The sequence below is a fragment of the Elephas maximus genome, chromosome 8 (genome assembly GCF_024166365.1).
Source record: "Elephas maximus indicus isolate mEleMax1 chromosome 8, mEleMax1 primary haplotype, whole genome shotgun sequence".
Taxonomy (NCBI): domain Eukaryota; kingdom Metazoa; phylum Chordata; class Mammalia; order Proboscidea; family Elephantidae; genus Elephas; species Elephas maximus.
Window position 1 is genome coordinate 9948466 of NC_064826.1, and position 13793 is coordinate 9962258.

At 48.3% G+C, this 13793-nt stretch overlaps 1 protein-coding gene across 1 annotated transcript in view; it reads left to right on the plus strand.

The window, feature by feature from the left end:
- The first annotated feature begins 7192 nt into the window (after positions 1-7192).
- The window catches only part of SLC37A3 (solute carrier family 37 member 3), a 54208-nt gene continuing 47607 nt past the window's right edge, over positions 7193-13793 (plus strand). Inside the window, exon 1 of the mRNA XM_049893705.1 lies at positions 7193-7314. The gene's annotated coding sequence lies outside the window, so the exon portion shown is untranslated. The remainder of the gene's footprint in view (positions 7315-13793) is intronic.

Consider the following 13793-nt stretch of genomic DNA (forward strand, 5'->3'; position numbering starts at 1 on the left):
ATCCAACGGTCCACTGGGCAATGAGCAACATACCCAAGCGAGAAGGAATCCCCAGCAGCGACCTCAACCACACGGGTCTCTTCTCCTCACCTGTCTCCTGCGTCCCTCCCCCAAACGTGTCCCTCATTTGGCTGGGCCTGGGGCGGTGTGGAGAGGACCCCAACTTCAAAGAGGATTCCGATCTGGGTCTTAAGGAGTCGAATTGCTCTGTGGATTTGAATAACTTTTTTGGGAGCCACTGAGAGAAAGGAGGTGATCCAGAAGGAAGAGAAAAAACTAAAAGCACTTTGAATTTGTATGGAAACAAAGAGTTAGGAAAAAAACTTCTGTTTTACTCTCTCGAAAATCTGCCAGAGCCCAGGTTGATTTCAGGCTGGGAAAGCCTGCAGTTTATCGGCCCCTGGTGTTGGCAGAGAACCTTAAAGCTGAGGCAGGGGAGGGTGGCTCCTCAGCACCTCTCCTAGGCGCCAGATTTTCTCCACCTCATGGGACGTAACTCACAGGCGGCTAAGCTGCTCACTAGGCAAATAAGCAAAAGAGTAGCAGAAACATCTGGATTGATAAAACCTTTAAATCGGTGTAGTGTTTTCCACCCGTAGGCCACCCAGTAATGAGTCATGGAATAAATTTGAACGAGTTGCAGTCAGCATTTTTACGGAAGAGGTTAGGAAGACATTTCAGAATAGAACTCACACAGAAAAGGTAAGCATTGTTTTGTGAAACGTTTGGGTCAGTTGTATGTATGTATGTATGTACGTATGTACCGGGTGGTGAGGTCAACTGTTATTCCTTACTGTGGTTGGGGTCCAGAAAGCTTGAGAAGTACTGAAATAGAGGACGATTTATTCATTGTCCAAAAGCATCCTTCCTATTACTGCTTCCAACAGCCTTTAAAAGATGATTTCTCTCACCCCACATCCCATTTACATGGCAATTTTCAGGACCTGTCTTTTGAGTCAGATAAACCCAACCCTGGCAGGCAGAGCATGAAAACAAAAGACATTGCCGGGTGCTGTCACTTTGAGAGCCATGGCCGCATCTTCGCTTCCAGGAAATCAAATGTAGGTCGAAAGCCACCACAAACGAGTGTGCAGTCGGCAGGGCCTAAAAACCGTTGAGGTCAGGTAGCAGGTGTTTTCTTCCTTCTGGTAATGGTTACTGTGCAAAGAGAAACAGTCAGCTGACTCAGCGCCAGCACTTGGAGAGCATCCAGAAGCAGAGACCAAACGGCAAAAGGTCCAGGTGGGTCTGGAAGTCCGGGAGCCGGAGACCGCCCCCCCACCGCCCCACTCACCCACCAAGGTCTCTCTAGTACAGAAGGCGATTCAGAGGAATTGAGAGGGATGACACCGGGGCGGCGCGAACAGTGAAGTACTCGGCTACTGTCTTAGTCACCTAGTGCTGCTACAGGAGAAGCACCACAAGTGCATAGCTTTAACAAAGAGAAATTAATTTTCTCACAATCCAGTAGGCTAGAAGTCCGAATTCAGGGCGCAGCTCTAGGGAAAGGCTTTCTCTCTCTACGGGATATGAAGGAGAGTCCTTGGGATGCATCAGTCTTCCCTCGGTCTGGAAGCGTCTCAGCACAGGAACCTCAGGTCCAAAGGACGCGCTCTGCTCCTGGGGCTGCTTTCTTGGTGGTATGAGGACCCCCACTCTCTGCTTGCCTCTCTCCCCTATATCTCAGAAGAGATTGGCCCAAGACACCACCCAATCTTGTAGACCTCATCAACACAACTGCCACCAATCCATCCCATTACGTCACAGTGATAGGATCCACAACGCATAGGAAAATCACATAAAATTGTGGACAATCACACAATACTCAGAGTCATAGCCCAGCCAAGCTGACAGACATCCTTGAGGGATACAATTCAATCCATGACATCCCACCTTTTGCTCCCCAAAAATTCATGTCCTTGCCACATGTAAAACACATTCACCCCATCATATTATAGCAAAAGTCTTAAATCAACTCCAAGTCCAAAATCCAAAAATTCCTCTTCATCTGGAATCTAGAATACAAGTTATCTGCTTCCAAAGGTACCGTGGCAGAACAGGCACAAGCTAGCTAGACAGTTCCATTAAAAATAGGAGAAATTGGATGGAAAGAAGGCATAATAATGGCACCAAGCAAGTCAGCAGAATACATTACATTAGCCCTCCAGGCTTGAAAATAGTATTCTGTTCTCTGAGACCATTTACACAATGACCCTGCCCTCCAGACTCTATTGGCTACACTCTCTGGATTCTGAGTGGAGGCCCCTTAGCTTTGGACTTCAGCTCTGCTTTCCAGGCCCACTGGGACGGCCACTCTGCCCCCCTTGTCTTTAGGCGCACCATTCTCCTAGTCCATCAGAGTGGCGACTCCACCAGAGGCCATGGCTCCCACCCTTTGAAACCCCATAAGTCCAGGACATACCTTTTTTTTTTTTTTTAATAATTTTTATTGTGCTTTAAGTGAAAGTTTACAAATCAAGTCAGTCTCTCACACAAAAACTTGTATACACCTTGCTACATACTTCCAATTACTCTCCCCCTAATGAGACAGCCCACTCCCTCCCTCCACTCTCTGTTTTCGTGTCCATTTCGTCAGCTTCTAACCCCCTCTACCCTCTCGTCTCCCCTCCAGGCAGGAGATGCCAACACAGTCTCAAGTGTCCACCTGATCCAAGAAGCTCACTCCTCACCAGCATCCCTCTCCAACCCATTGTCCAGTCCAATCCATGTCTGAAGAGTTGGCTTGGGGAGTGGTTCCTGTCCTGAGCCAACAGAGGGCCTGGGGGCCATTACCACCTGGGTCCTCCTAGTCTCAGTCAGACCATTAAGTCTGGTCTTATGAGAATTTGGAGTCTGCATCCCCCTGCTCTCCTGCTCCCTCAGGGGTTCTCTGTTGTGCCCCCTGTCAGGGCAGTCATCAGTTGTAGGCGGGTACCATCTAGTTCTTCTGGCAGGACATACCTTTTGGGATTGAGGCATCTTCGCTTCCTGTGTTCCTTGTCTCTTCAACTTCTGCTTCCTGGTTTCTTGGCCTTTTGGATCCTCGGACCTCACACCCACATCTGCCCTGCTGAGGCAAGAGCTCCAAAGCTCTGTAGCTCCACTGATAATTGCCTGGAGGCACCCCACTCTGCCAGTAAACTTTGGCCAGAAGGCACTCAGCACTCTCACTCCATGGGCTGGCAAGCCTAGCTCCACCGATTAAGTGCCCAGAGGCACCCCACTCCACCAGGAAGCCCCCTGTGCACAGGCACTTGGCTCTCTTGATCCATGGGTGGGCTCCAGCACTGTTTGGTGTTCATCTGCTGGTTCTGCTGCTGCCAGTTCACTGCTGCTGTTTATTACCATCTGTGCCTTCTCTTGTGTTAATAGTTCTCCTCACTTCCTTCTGAGTCTTCTATCCATTCGTGGTTTCAAAACCGCTTCCACATTTTAGTTATCTGTTAGAGCAGCATCCCACTCCCAGTACCAAATTCTGCCGTAGTTATCTAGTGCTGCTATGACAGAAATAGCACCAGTAGATGGCTTTAACAAAGAGAAGTTTATTTTCTCACAGTCCAGTAGGCTAGAAGTCTGAATTCAGGGCACCGGCTCCAGGGAAAGACTTTCTCTCTGTGTCAGCTCTGGAGGAAGGTCCTTGTGATGCATCAGTCTTCCCTTGGTCTGGGAGCATCTCAATGCAGAAACCCACGTCCAAAGGATGCGCTCTGCTCCTGGCACTGCTTTCTTGGTGGTATGGGGTCCCCCACTCTCTGCTGGCTTCTCTCCCAAGACACCACCCAATCTTGCAGACCTCGTCAACACAGTGGCTGCCAATCCATCCCGTTACATCACAGTGATAGGATCCACAACTCAAAGGAAAACACATAAAATGGTGGACAATCACATAAAATGGCAGACGGTCACACAACACTGAGAGTCATGGCCCAGCCAAGCAGACAGACATCCTTTGGGGGACACAATTCAATCCATGACAGCTACCGACTGCAACATTGGTGGTTCAAACCCACCTAGAGGCACCTCGAAAGAAAGTCCTGGTGATCTGCTTCTGAAGGTCACAGTCTTGAAAACGCTATGGAGCACAGTTCTACTCTGTAGCACATGCGGTCACCATGAGTCAGAATTGACTAGATAGCAACCGGTTGGTTGGGCTATGGGGAAGCCACAGGAAAGGGCAGGTCAGAGAGATGGCTTAGAGGGAAACCCCAGACCTTACCCTCCTTGATTCTGAGAATTCTCTACAGGTAGAGGAAATGCAGCAACAAGGAAGGGGAATGTTGGTCGATGTGAATTTACAACCTGGATGGATCTCATCATCATAGTATGGAATTAAGAAGAGCCACAAACAAAAGGCTACACAATGTGACTCTGTTTAAAGTTCACAAACAAGCAAAAGCCTTTAAAAAGAAAAATAAGGAAATGATTGCCATGAAAGTCAGGATACCTGGGACGGAGGGAGGCTTTTTTTTTTTTTTTAACTTTTATTGAGCTTCAAGTGAACGTTTACAAATCAAGTCAGACTGTCACATATAAGTTTATATACATCTTACTCCGTACACCCACTTGCTCTCCCCCTAATGTGTCAGCCCTTCCAGTCTCTCCTTTCGTGACAATTTGCCAGCTTCCAACTCTCTCTATCCTCCCATCCCCCCTCCAGACAGGAGATGCCAACACAGTCTCAAGTGTGATGGAGGGAGTTTTGATGGAAAAAGACACACAGGAATCTCTAGGGTGCCCACAATGCCCCATTTCTTGACCTGAGTGGTGATGACACAGGTTATATAATTTGTCATACGTGTGTATATATTCACACACATACATACACACACGTGTATGTATATGTACATATACACATATATATTTCACAATGTGTTTTTAAAAGTAAACGTGCCGTGCTTTGGCTGATTTATTTTTGCTCACCCGGCTGTCACTTTGACCCACCACCCTAGCTCAGTCACACCATCAGGTGGCTGAAGGTGAAACCACTGTGACATTGACAGAGCCAGGAGGGCAGGGGACTTCTCCTGGCAGAGGACCCCTTCTAGCAGGGTACATGTGTGGTGAAGTCTTTCATTTTTGCTTGAGGATGTCAGGATCATTTTGTGTGTGTGCGTGTTACGTGAAAGTTTATGGAGCATATTAGATTCCCATTCAATAGTCTGTACATAAAGTGTCCCTGACATTGGCTTCATTTCCACCATGTGTCAGCATTCTCTGTATTTCCTCCCTCGGTTCCTCTTTTCCTTTCGTTCTGAATTTCTAACCCTTCCTGCCTTTCCTTCTTCCTAAGGAGCACATTTTTATTGACTATGCAAAGGCATTCAACTGTGTTGATCATAACAAATTATAGGTAACATTGTGAAGAATGGGAATTCCAGAACTCTTAATTGCGCTCATGCAAAACCTGTACATAGACCAAGAGGCAGTCGTTCGAACAGAACTAGGGGATACTGCTTGGTTTAAATTTGGGAAAGGGGTGTGTCAGCACTGAATTTTTTCACCATACTTATTCAATCTGTATGCTGAGCAAATAATCTAAGAATGTGGACTATATTAAGAAGAATGGGGTATCAGGACTGAAGGAAGTCTCATTAACAACCTGTGATAGGCAGATAACACAACTTTGCTTGCTGAAAGTGAAGAGGACTTGAAGCACTTACTGATGAAGATCAATCTTCAGTATAGATTACACCTCAACATAAAGAAAACAAAAATCCTCACAACTGGGCCAATAAGCAACATCATGATAAAGGGAGAAAATAGTGAAGTTGTCAAGGATTTCATTTTACTTGGATCCACAATCAATGTACAAGAAATCAAACAAAGTATTGCATTGGGCAAATCTGTTGCTAAAGATCTCTTTAAAATGTTAAAAAGCAAAGATGTCACTTTGAGGACTAAGGTGTACTTGACCCAAGCCATGGTATTTTCAATCACCTCATGTACATACTAAAACTGGACAATTTATAAGACCAAAGGAGAATTGATGTCTTTGAATTATTGTGTTGGCAAAGAATATTGACTATACCATGGACTGCCAGAAAAATGAACAAATCTGTCTTGGAAGAAGTACAGACAGGATGATCCTTAGAAGCAAGGATGGTGAGACTTCATCTCACATACTTTGGACATGTCATCAGAAGGGAACAGCCCGTAAAGAAAGCCATCATGCTTGGTAGAGGGTCAGCGAAAAAGAGGAAGACCTGCAAGGAGATGGACTGACACAGTGGCTGCAACCACGGACTCAAGCACGATTGTGAGGATAGCCCAGGATCTGGCAGCGTTTAGTTCTGCTGTACATAGAGTCTCTATAGGCTGGAATCCACTCAAGGGCACCTAACAACAATTGTTTGGCTGGAAGGTGGTCTCCGCCAATGGCTTCAGTTCTAGGTCAGAAGGGTGTCTTAGGGCCATAGTTTTGGGGGTTTCTCCAGTGTCTGTCAGACCAGTAAGTCTGGTCTTTTTTAATGAATTTGGTATTTTGTTATACATTTTCCTCCCGCTCTGTCCGGACCATCTGTTGTGATCCCAGTCAGAGGGGTTGGTAACGGTGCCAGGCACCACGTAGTTCTTCTGGTTTCAGGGTGGTGTAATGGTTCATGCGGTCCATTAGTCCTCTGGACTGAGTGCTCCCTTGAGTCTTTGGTTTTCTTCACTCTCCTTTGCTCCAGGAGGCTTCCAGGACCTTAACGTTCACTTATTTATCTGGGTGGGTGGGTGGGTGCACAACAGTCACTGACGCCGGCGTCGAAGGGTCCTAACTGCACGGGCCGCTTCTGGGACTTAACTGAAAGGAAACCTCAGGCCTACGATGCCCTCAGGGCAGGTCATAGCACGCGAATACGTTACTGTCCATAAAGCCAAAGAGCGAACGAAGCTCTTTTTTAAACAATTTGCCCTTACGCACCACGTCTCCCCAGGTTATATCCTTCCACCGGAGGGGGACCACCCCTCACCTATCCCGCCCAGCAGCAACCCTCGCCGGGGCCCTCCAGGAACCGGGTGCCGGCCGCCGGAAGTCCCCCTGCCCGAATGGGAAGTCCCCCGCCTTCTCGCGCAGGTGAAGCCGCGGGGCGGACTACAACTCCCAGCGTGCCCCGCGGCCCGGCGAGTCACGTGGGTGCCCGGAAACCCTGGCTCGGCCCGGGATGAGGTGGCGGCCGGGGCGGGGCGGACCGGCGGAGCGGGCGGAGCGGCGGCGGTGCTGCGGTCTCGGGGGCGCGGGCCGCGGCGGGAGGGGGCCGGAGCCGAGAGGGGCCGGAGCCCGGCGGGACAGGGGCGCGAGGCGCTGCGGAGATGGAGCAGCAGCGGCCGGTAGGTGTGGCGCCGCGGGCGGCCTCCCGGTGCGGGGCTGGCGGGGCCGGGAGGACCGGGAGGACCGAGAGGGAAGGGCGGGGGCCGCAGGGATCCCCGGGTTCCACACCCCCCCGCGGCCGCCGAGCCCGATGGGTTTGGACTCAGCCAGCAAAGGGGCTGTGGTGTAGCCCAGGTGAGGGGCCACGTCCCAGGTAGGGCGGGGGAGCTTTCGGGAAGGGCGTACACAGGCCAACGAGGGAGTGGGATTGAGTGTGATCACTGGGGTTCGCCTTTTCCTTAGCTGCCATTATCTCCTTCAAGGAATTTGGCCAAATTACCTGTCGTTTCCATTGCGGAGTCTGGACTGTCCATACTCATTTTGACCGGGCTAATGGGAATTTTTTTTTTTTTTTTTTAATGGGAATGTGTCCACAGGGTGTTTGGTGTATCCTGAAATAAAAACTGAAGGCTCGATCGTGGTAACTTTACTGAGATGTTTGTAGGGAGAAGCATTTATTCCTAGGGTGAGCCAAGTCCGATTCTTACCGCTGTCTTCTTTCTCCACTGCTCTATTTCCACCTCCACACAAGCTTGAATTTGTGTATGTAGTTGTTGGGGAAACCCTGGTGGCACAGTGGTTAAGAGTTGGCTGCTAAGCAAAAGGTCAGCAGTTCGAATCCACCAGGCGCTCCTTGGAAACCCTTTGGGGCAGTTCTGCTCTGTCCTGTAGGGTTACTGTGAGTTGGAATCCACCCGAGGGCAATGGGTGGTGGTGGGTGTAGTTTTGGGGGGAGGGAGTGTCTCCTGTGCCTTGGTGGTGCTTGAATTATTTCTTTCTGGTTTGTTGAATATTTGCCAGATGGCAGGCACTATGCTAAGCACTCTATATAAATTCTCTCATTTAATCCTTCAGTGAGGAAATGGAAGCTCAAAAAAGTTAATTTAGTGGAGGGTCTTGGATTCAAATGTGAACTTTAATGTCTCTCTGTGGTCCACAGTTGGCTTGGTTCCTTGAATGAGCCTTTCTTTTGTTAATCTTTGATTCTAGTCTCTGCATCAATCAGAAAAAAGACCCTGAGACAAATACTTTTATGAAATTGAGGTCAATCTCATTGTTGCTTTCTGGCTGTCAGGATCGTGGTCCTTGTTCATTGTTTAATCTGTTCATCAGTGAGAATGACATGTCACTACATTGATCAGAGATTTTTATCTTGAGAACTCATTTTTGGAGCATGTTCAAAATAAGTAGCAAGAATGCTTTTGGGAATCCTGGATTAAGATGAGAAAATTTTTACAGATAAGTGCTATGTATTTTACACCTGTGGTACTGAAACAATTTAAGGAGAAGAATTACAGGAAAACTGTTGCATTTTGAATGAAAGAATTTATGTGGTATAGGTAAACTGCTTCAGCTTAGACAGCGGGATTATACTCATATGGCAAGATGCAGTGCAGTGACTTGCTTCATGTGGCCCTTCTAGCCATGGTCTTTGTAACTCACATGCAGTGACTGAGTAGGACTATGCAGATAAGGTATATGGAACATAAATGAAGGGATTGGTCAGTTTTGCCATCCCCTAGACTTAGAAAGAGCCATCCCAGAGGCAATAAGGAGAGAATCTCACCACCACCAAGGAAGAAGAGCCAAGAGCGAAGTGCATCTTTTGGCCCTGGGATCCCTGCACTGAGAAGCTCCTGGAACCAGGAGACTGTGAGAGAGAGACAGAGAAAGGCCTGTCTTCCAAGGAACCTCTGGGTGGGTTCAAACCGTCTACTCAAAATTAATAACCAAAAAACCCAGCCTCTCCAATTCAGGCATCAGCTCAGGCAGCCCCCTCCCCCATCCTAGCTTCCCTCCACCAATACCTGCCTGTCAACCCTTTGCCAAAGCCTGCTCCCTACCCATAACCCTGCTACTTCACTACAAGGACCAGGTTATACAAGACTTTGAAGGCTGTTGTAGTTATCTAGTGCAGCTATAACAGAAGTACCACATGTGGATGACTTTAACAAACAAAGATTATTCTCACACAGTCTAGGAGCCTTAGAAGTCCAAATTCAGGGTGCCAGTTCTAGGGGAAGGCTTACTTCTCTGTCGGCTCTGAAGGAAAGTCCTTGTCATCAGTCTTCCCCTGGTCTAGGAGCTTCTCTGGATAGGAACCCCCGGTCCAAAGGACACGCTCTGCTCCTGGTGCTAATTTCTTGGTGGTATGAGGTCCCTCTGTCTCTCTGCTTGCTTCTCTTTTATATCTCAAAATGGACTGATTTAAGACACATCCTAATCTTGTAGATTGGATCCTGTTCATTAACATCATAGAGGTGGGATTTACAACACAGATGACACAATACTGGAAATTATGGCCTAGCCAAATTGACACACATTTTTTTTTTTTAAACTTAATGCTCTTTTTTTTTTTTATTAACTTTTATTGAGCTTCAGGTGAACGTTTACAAATCAAGTCAGTCTGTCACATATAAGTTAATATACATCTTACTTCTTACTCCCACTTGCTCTCCCCCTAATGAGTCAGCCCTTCCAGTCTCTCCTTTCGTGAAAACTTTGGCAGCCTCCAACTCTCTCTATCCTCCCATCCCCCCTCCAGACAGGAGATGCCAACACAGTCTCAAGTGTCCACCTGATATTATTAGCTCACTCTTCATCAGCATCTCTCTCCCACCCACTGTCCAGTCCCTTTCATGTCTGATGAATCGTCTTCAGGGATGGTTCCTGTCCTGTGCCAACAGAAGGTTTGGGGACCATGACCGCCGGGATTCCTCTAGTCACATCCAGACCATTAAGTATGGTCTTTTATGAGAATGTGGGGTCTGCATCCCACTTATCTCCTGTTCCCTCAGGGGTTCTCTATTGTGCTCCCTGTGAGGGCAGTCATCGATTATGGCCGGGCACCAACTAGTTCTTCTGTTCTCAGGATAATGTAGGTCTCTGGTTCATGTGGCCCTCTCTGTCTCTTGGGCTCTTAGTTGTCGTGTGACCTTGGTGGTCTTCATTCTCCTTTGCTCCAGGTGGGCTGAGACCAGTTGATGCATCTTAGATGGCCGCTTGTTAGCTTTTAAGACCCCAGACGCCACATTTCAAAGTGGGATGCAGAGTGTTTTCATAATAGAATTATTTTGCCAATTGACTTAGAAGTCCCCTTAAACCATGGTTCCCAAACTCCCACCCTTGCTCCGCTGACCTTTGAAGTATTCAGTTTATCCCGGAAACTTCTTTGCTTTTGGTCCAGTCCAGTCCAGTTGAGCTGACCTTCCATGTATTGAGTGTTGTCCTTCCCTTCACCTAAAGCAGTTCTTTTCAGCTAATTAATCAGTAAAAAAACCCTCTCCCTCCCTCCCTCCCTCCCCTCCTCGTAACCACAAAAGTATGTGTTCTTCTCAGTTTATACTATTTCTCAAGATCTTATAAGGGTGGTCTTATACAATATTTGTCCTTTTGCCTCTGACTGATTTCGCTCAGCATAATGCCTTCCAGGTTCCTCCATGTTATGAAATGTTTGACAGATTCATCACTGTTCTTTATCGATGCGTAGTATTCCATTGTTGACACACATTTTGCAGAGACACAATTCAGTCCATAACAAAAGTTACAGCAAAGTGTTGGTGTTTTTATCTGAGAGTCTTGGGAACCACCAAAGGATCTGAAGCAGGGGAACGACAGCTGATTTGTGTTTTACGATATACTTCTGGTGAAGGAGGATTAGTGGGGAGAGGGAAGGGGAGGAGCAGAAATGGGGAAACCATGCAGGAAGCAGTTGCGGTGTCTCAGCGGGAGAGTTTGGTGGTTTATTCTAGGGGGGAGGTGATGGGGAGGAGAGAGTGGGCTTGCGATGTATTTGGAGATAAAAAGGACTGGACCCAGTAATGGGTTGGATGAGGAAGTTGAGAGAAAAGGAGACATGCCTTGAACAACTAGCAGGAATGGTGGTACCATTTACTGAGATGGGGCGTCCCAGGGAGGAACAGGCTGAGAGAGAGGAAATGAAGAATTCTGTTTTAGATTAAGCCGGTTGCCGTTGAGTTGATTCCAATCCATGGCAACCGCAGGTGTGTCCGAGTAGAACTGTTCCCTAGTGTTTTTAGTGGCTGATTTCTCAGAAGTAGATGGCCGGGCCTTTCTTCTGAGATATCTCTGGGGGAACTCGAGCCATATAAATAGTGATATCGAGTGGTCAGTTGGCTGTACTGTTTGGAACCCTGGGAGGTCTGAGTTGGGAGTCAGCATAAAGCTGTGGTACTGGGTGAAGAGAGATGTCCGAAGTTGAAGAGAGAAGTATGGAATAGTGGCTCAGGTTGAGAAAGCTCAGTAATTGGGGAAGTGCAAGAGTCTTGGTGGGCAGAGTTACATGCGCTTTGAGGTTTGTGGTTTTCACTCAAAAAAACTGAAATCAGCCAAATTTCATGATTTCTCTCTGGCCAAACTGAGCTGCTTGGGTGCAGGGAAGGAGAAGGACAGAGGTTTGTTGTTAGGTGCCATCAAGTCGCTTCTGACCCAAAGCAGTACCATGGGCAACAGAATAAAACGCTAGGACAGAGGCTAAAAAAAACCCAAACAAAACCTGTTTTTGTTGAGTTGATTCCAACTCATGGAGGGAGGCTAGGGAGCAGAAAGACTCATGGACAGAGGCTAGGGAGCAGAAGGACTCATGGACAGAGGCTAGGGAGCAGAAGGACTCATGGACAGAGGCTAGGGAGCAGAAGGACTCATGGACAGAGGCTAGGGAGCAGAAGGACTCATGGACAGAGGCTAGGGAGCAGAAGGACTCATGGACAGAGGCTAGGGAGCAGAAGGACTCATGGACAGAGGCTAGGGAGCAGAAGGACTCATGGACAGAGGCTAGGGAGCAGGAAAGGCTGTCAGGAGAGAGAACAGATCCTAAGTTGGCTAGGAAGGAGGTGAGGCCCAGAGAGGGTAGTGAGTGATAACAACATGGCGAGGTTACTGAGTGCAGAGCCTTGTTGAGGTACAGTGGCCATTGGAGTGGGGAGTGTAAGCCATCTGGAAGGAAAGAAAGTGGTCTTCAAAAAGTGGGGTGTTTAATATCTAGGCTCCAGAGGTGCTGCAGTTTTTGGCGATGACCATGGAGTGGGCTTTACTGAGGGATGGGGGGAAAGGCTTGGTGATGGAGAGGGTGTGGAACTGGGGCCAGGGGACTAGACTGTCCACCTGGACAGAGGTGGTGGTGGAGAGGCAAAGTGGAGTAGGAGCTGTCCACAGGTCCTCAGCAGTGGCCACTGTGAGGGGACAGCCGGCAGTCAGGCCTGGTGCCGGGAGTTGCAGAGCAGCTGGGGTCTGCAAGGTTTGGAGCAGGCGGTGGGGAACAAGGAGGATGCCCACACCTCCGTTGTCCTTAAGGTACGTCAGCTGGGAAGGATTGCTTCTTCTTGACCTCTCATCTGGGGAAGGGGGGTCCTTGGGGTATCTGCCGAGGTGTCTGGCAAGTGTGTGCCAGGCAAGAAAGGCAAGGGTCAGGGCATGGGGAATTGTTTCCAGAGAGCGTGATAAGAGGGTTAGGGGTGGGGTGGGGGGAGGACGGGTCGGAGGTGATGTTCACCCCAGAGTGGGCCTGAGGTGCTGGGTACTTTTCATACGCTCCCCCTTTCCTGCTGGCCCCTCCCCTTTTCACCCTACAGTTTAAACTCTTCCCCAGAGTGTTCCAAGGACGAGACAGTGTTATGCGGGCTGGAATGGACTCTGTCTGTGCACAGTGAACTTTTAGGAATGTTTTCTATCCCAAAGCAGAGTTTATAAGAAGGAGAGTCCTTAGCCACGTGACAGCACGAAGCCATTTGTACCTAGCACGGATTGCTCAGTACCGTGTCCCATTCTGGAAACACATGATCTTCTAGAAGCTTCCTTATACAGCAGATGTGTGGGTGATCGTGAGCTTGCTTTGACGGGTAGAGCGTGGCACAGTGGTTCCCATCCTTTTTGACTGTAAGAACTTTTTTTTTTCAAGGAACAGAAACTTATTTTCTCACAGTTCTAGAGGCTGGGAGTCTAAATTCAGTGTACTGGCTATGTCACTTCCTTCTGTGAGCTCTCTCGGGATTTCTGGTGGCTGCCGGCAATCCTTGGTGTCCCTTGACTTGTGGACAGATCCTCACATACCGTCTTCCTCCTGTGGTGACTGTATTTAGGTGTCTGCACTTCTCTTTTATAAAATCCCACTCAGAAGGGATTAGGATTAGGACCCACCCTTTTCCAGTATGGCATTGTTAACCGGTAACATCTGCAAAGAAAAACCCTATTTCCCCAAACAAGGTTGCATTCACCAGTAGATGGGTTAGGCCTTCACCATATCTTTTTTGGGGACACAAATCCATAACAGCAAGGTTGCTGTCATGGCCAGTATATTGGGGTCTTGATCAGAGGCTGAGTGTGTCAGTGGTTAAGTGTTCAGCTGCTAACCAAAAGGTCGGCTGTTGGAATCCACCAACTGCCCCTTGGAAACCCTATGGGGCAGTTGGGAATCACTTGA